This window comes from Benincasa hispida, chromosome 9 (genome assembly GCF_027475165.1).
Source record: "Benincasa hispida cultivar pf3 chromosome 9, pf3_genome.v1.1, whole genome shotgun sequence".
In the NCBI taxonomy this organism is placed as follows: domain Eukaryota; kingdom Viridiplantae; phylum Streptophyta; class Magnoliopsida; order Cucurbitales; family Cucurbitaceae; genus Benincasa; species Benincasa hispida.
In genome coordinates, this window is record NC_143486.1 from 57,033,757 (window position 1) to 57,038,973 (window position 5,217).

General features: G+C 43.1%; 1 non-coding gene across 1 annotated transcript; it reads right to left on the bottom strand.

The window, feature by feature from the left end:
- Positions 1 to 3,327: 3,327 nt before the first annotated feature.
- Positions 3,328 to 3,399, bottom strand: TRNAD-AUC (transfer RNA aspartic acid (anticodon AUC)). Its single transcript has one exon. It is a non-coding gene; the product is annotated as a tRNA-Asp (tRNA).
- Between the last annotated feature and the right edge of the window lie 1,818 nt (positions 3,400 to 5,217).

Sequence of the window (5,217 nt, forward strand, 5' to 3'; positions counted from 1 at the left end):
TAGCTCTATCGCATAGGACTAGACGATCGTTTAGTTCCATCGCAGTGCAATCATTTAGCTCCATCGCATAGTACTAAGTGATCGCATAACACCATCGCCTAGTGCATTCAAGTCATCGTTTAGTAATATGCGCTGGTCATTGTGAAGTTAAATGCTAAACGATCATGTACCTGTGGGAGCTAAGCGATGCGTTACGAGATCATTTAGTTTTAGTCGTGGGAACTAGACGATACATTGATTTTGCTAAACGATAGTGTTGAGCGATCGTTTGGTCGCGGAGCTAAGCGATCGTGTAGATAAATTCTATGCGACACGATGGTATGGTTTTCTGAGTTTTGGCCTTTAATTTCTCCTTGATTTCCCATTTAAATTTGTAATTTCCTCTTGCTTGGTGAGCCTTAATGTCTTCCCAAGAGTCTAGTCATTAGAGTTGAAATTAAGCTGTAATTCGAAGAAACAAGCGAAGGGGTCGAGTTGCAGATTCCAGACGATCAACCTTTGTTCATATCGTTGTTGAGCTTTAGTAGCTAAATGATCGTTTAGCTTCATACGTTAGACGATATGAAGGAAAAGCTAAACGATCGTGTAGCTTTGGGCATTAATTGTTTAGGTTTTGTGCGCTAGACGATTGTTTACCTTAGGAGCTAAACGATGTGTTGTTTTGCTATGTGATGGCACTACACAATCATGTAGCTTCAGGTGGGAGCTAAGCAATGAGGCGAAGAGCTATACGATGGCGCTGAGTGATCGCTTACATGATCGTTTACCTTTGATCGGGAGCTAAGCGATGCGGCGAAGAGCTATGCGATGGCACTGAGCGATCGCTACACGATCGTTTACTTTTGATCGGGAGCTAAGCAATGCAGCGAAGAGCTATGCGATGGCGCTGAGCGATCGCTTACACGATCGTTTACCTATAGGCGACAGCTGAGCGATTCGTCGATTTCTATGCGATAGCACTGGGCGATCGCTTACCTCGGGTGCGCGCTAAACGATCAAGACGCGGTGCTAAATGATGGAGCTATGCGATAGTGTTTTACACTAAGCGATCGTGTAGCATCCTTTGGCGCTAGACGATGACACTATACGATAGAAGGTGAACACTATATGATTGTGTAGTTGAGTTAAACGATAGGCGTTGGTTGCTAAACAATTAAGCAAACACTAAAGGATCAAACCAATTGTATGACAATGGTTGTCATTACTAAACGATCAGACTTGGAGAGATTTTGAGCGAGAGCAAGAGAAGCCGGTTCGGCCGGTTCTCTTGAGGTTTTAAACGATACTACAACAACTATTTAGAATTATGAGGGCTGTTAAGTATGAGGGCTTTGAATTGTTTTGAACGAACACATTCTTAAAAGCTAAACGCAAAGTTGTGGGGAATGAGTAAAACGTTTTTGAGCAGAGGCTTGCCATCTCGGCTAACCCACTATTATGCGTTATTATGCGTTCAATTGTCTATCTTTGTAGCTAACGCAGGAAGCGGACGCATATGCGGAAGCTAGGCTATCGTAAAGACGACAGCATGCGGGGAATCTCTCCATCGCAGAGGCGAATGCATATGTTCAGCGCATGGATGTTGCAACCATCAATCGCATACGTCCATCGCATAGAAGTTGCGATCGTCAAATGAATGCGGTCATCACAGAGAAGTTGTGGTCGTCGAGCGAATACGGTCATCGCAAGGAGATTGCGGCTACATAATGATAACCATAATAGAGGGATGAACGCAAGGTTGGTGGATTGCAAGCATGAACACATACCTCAGGAAAATCAAAAGATGATGTTGACATTTCACCTACCACGCCTTTAGCAGTAGAGATTCAGACCATCACGCCGCGAATGTCAGAATCAGAGCAGGTCCATTAATGCTATTGGTGATCAAGCTCTATAAATAGAGGCCGTTGAGCAGAATTTCAGATCATCCAAGGTTTTTTGCCTGAGGCTCCCTACTTTAGGGCGGATCCTTGTGATCCAGACCAAAGCGTGAGAAGATAGCTTGATAGTTCTTCATCTTTTTCATCCATTCCAAGTGACGACCGGAGCCTTCGCCGGAGTTAGAGCTCGAGAGAGTCTGCTCCACCGCCCATCCATGGCACCACCGGCAGCCTTGACACACATCTGCTGGAAGCAAGACATTGCTTCTAGCTGGTCCTTCCATTTCTCTTCTTTCCTCGTATTGTATTACATTTTGGCTTAAGGAATTAATACATTTTGTAAAAAATACATTTCTATATTTTCCTTCGATTCCATCTCCATCTTCATTTACTTAGTATACTTTACTTTCATTGCATCACTGAGTAAGATTGCTAGAGTATCGCATACTTAATCATGTGGATTAGGGATATGAAGCATGTAGCAAACCACCGAAAGGTGTGCGTAGCATGAGTCTTGTGAGAAAACCTTATTTGCTTAGTGTGAAGCTGTAGCAACGCTTGTCTATAGGCGGACGCAATGCTTTTCTATGATTAACATCACCAGCAACTAACTACCCGGGAGGGTAAGTGGTTGGTCGCATTAAGCAATGTAAGAAAGTGTTCACTAGGAATAGGAATAATCTTACGTCAACTAGGTTTATGCGATTACCTTGTCTTATGAGCACATTATTCATCATTTAGAAATACTTGGGAGAGTAGTCTCAAAACCAAATCTAAGTCTCGGAAGAGCGCATTGAATCGCATAAGCAAGATGCTACTACACAGCGCATGCACCTTTTGAGTAGGTTATGGTGGTATGTGGTCATCTCGCTTATGTGTGAGAGCACGTGAGCGGATTATGGAGGCTTAGAAATAGACTTCTCGACACTATTGCATATACATCGTCCTAGAATTAGACAAAAGTGTGTGTAGCATAATCGCATAGTTTGCGTTGGTTGGGGTTGCCCTTGCGGTTAAGCTTAGTGTTGCAGTGAAGACATCCTTGCCTTTTCATCTATTTCTCCATGCATTTTACTACGCGTCAACCGTTTCCGTGTCTCTACCTCTCATTCATATTCCCATCACTTAATCTGTTAGTTAGGAGTAGGAGTAGTTCATAGCTTATAACCCCCATCATTCTTTTACTTATCCGCCGGAAACACATCACCGCATACCCTTAGCTACAAGTCTCTGAGTTCGACCTTGGATCACCCGAGAAACTTGCATTCTTGTTATACTTGGCGAGAGCGCAAGAAAACTTGTGACAGGAATGTATGGTCATTGCATATGAGATCAACACATACATTTCATTCCAACGCATGACCACCGACGTATGAGAACCAACGTATAACCTTAGATATGCATCGCATAATTGCGTTCGCATTAATTTTACGCATCAAGTTTTTGGCGCCGTTGCCGGGGATCGAACCCGGGTCTCCCGCGTGATAGGCGAGAATACTTACCACTATATTACAACAACTATTTAGAATTATGAGGGCTGTTAAGTATGAGGGCTTTGAATTTTTTTGAACGAACACATTCTTAAAAGCTAAACGCAAAGTTGTAGGGAATGAGTAAAAAGTTTTTGAGCAGAGGCTTACCGGATTTAAGCTTAGAAAAGATCTATTTAGAGAAGCAGACAAAGTGGAGGCAAGAGTTGCGACTATGGTTAGAGGTATGAGTAAATTATATTTTGAGAGGCTGGTCATCGCAAAGGAAAGCCAGAGGGTGAGTTGAGAATTTCTTGAGTATAACATATACTTGAGGACAAGCATGATTCTAAGTTTGGGGGTGTGATGACGGGCAGAAATGCACGTCATTATAGGACTTTTATTTAGAATTATGAGGGTTGTTAAGTAAAATATGCGGCGAAGATGTTAGGAATTCATGAGAAAATGAGTTTACATCAATCGGCATTAAGAATCACGGCTAACCCACTATTATGTGTTATTATGCATTCAATTGTCTATCTTTGAAGCTAATGCAGGAAGTGGACGCATACGCGGAAGATGGGCTATCACAAAGACGACCACATGCGGGGAATCTCTCCATCACAAAGGCGAACGCATACGTTCGACGCATGGATGTTGCAGCCATCAACTGCATGCGTCCATCGCATAGAAGTTGCGACCGTCAAGCGAATGTAGTCATCACAGAGAAATTGCGGCCGTCGAGCGAATGCAGGCTCTGGCTGAGCCTACCGAGACGGACCCAACACATGCTGTTTGAAGGCCTGTCGACTACATAATGATAACCATAATAGAGGGATGAACGCAAGGTTGGTGGAATGCAAGCATGAAAACATACCTCAGGAAAATCAAAATATGTTGTTGACATTTCACCTACCATGCCGTTAGCAGTAGAGATTCAGAAAAGGACCATCGTGTCGCGAATGTCAGAAAGAGCATGTCCATTAATGCTATCGGCGATCAAGCTCTATAAATAGAGGCCGTTGAGCATAATTTCAGATCATCCAAGGTTTTTCGCTTGAGGCTCCTTGCCTTAGGGCGGATCCTTGTGATCCAGACCAAAGCGTGAAAAGATAGCTTGAGAGTTCTTCATCTTCTTCATCCATTCCGAGTGACAACCGGAGCCTTTGTCGGAGTTAAAGATCGAGAGAGTCTGCTCGACCGCCCATCCATGGCACCACCGGCAGCCTTGACATGCATCTGCTGGAAGCAAGACATTGCTTCCAACTGGTCCTTCCATTTCTCTTCTTTCTTTGTATTGTATTACATTTTGTCTTAAGGAATTAATACATTTTGTGAGAAAAACATTTCTATATTTTCCTTCGACTCCATCTCCATCTTCATTTACTTAGCATCCTCAACTTTCATTGCATCACTTAGTGAGTTTGTTAGAGTATCACATACTTAATCATGTAGATTAGGGATATGAAGCATGTAGCAAACCACCGGGAGGCGTGCGTTGCGCGAGTGTTGTGAGAAAACCTTATTTGCTTAGTGTGAAGCTGTAGCAACGCTTGTCTATAACCAGACGCAATGTTTATGAGTAAAATCAGCAGCAACTAACTGCTCGGGAGGGTAAGTGGTTGGTTGCATTAAGCAATGTAAGCAAGTGTTCACTAGGAATAGGAATAATCTTACGTCAGCCAGGCTTATGCAATTACCTTGTCTTATGTATGCATCCCTGACCCTTTTAGAGCTACTCGAGAGAGAGTCTAAAGAAAGAACCTAAGACTTGAGAGAGCTAGGTTAGAATTGAGGCTTGAGAGAGCTAGATAAGATCGCATAAGAAAGAATGGAGACTTAGGAATAAGTTTCATTTGCTATTACAC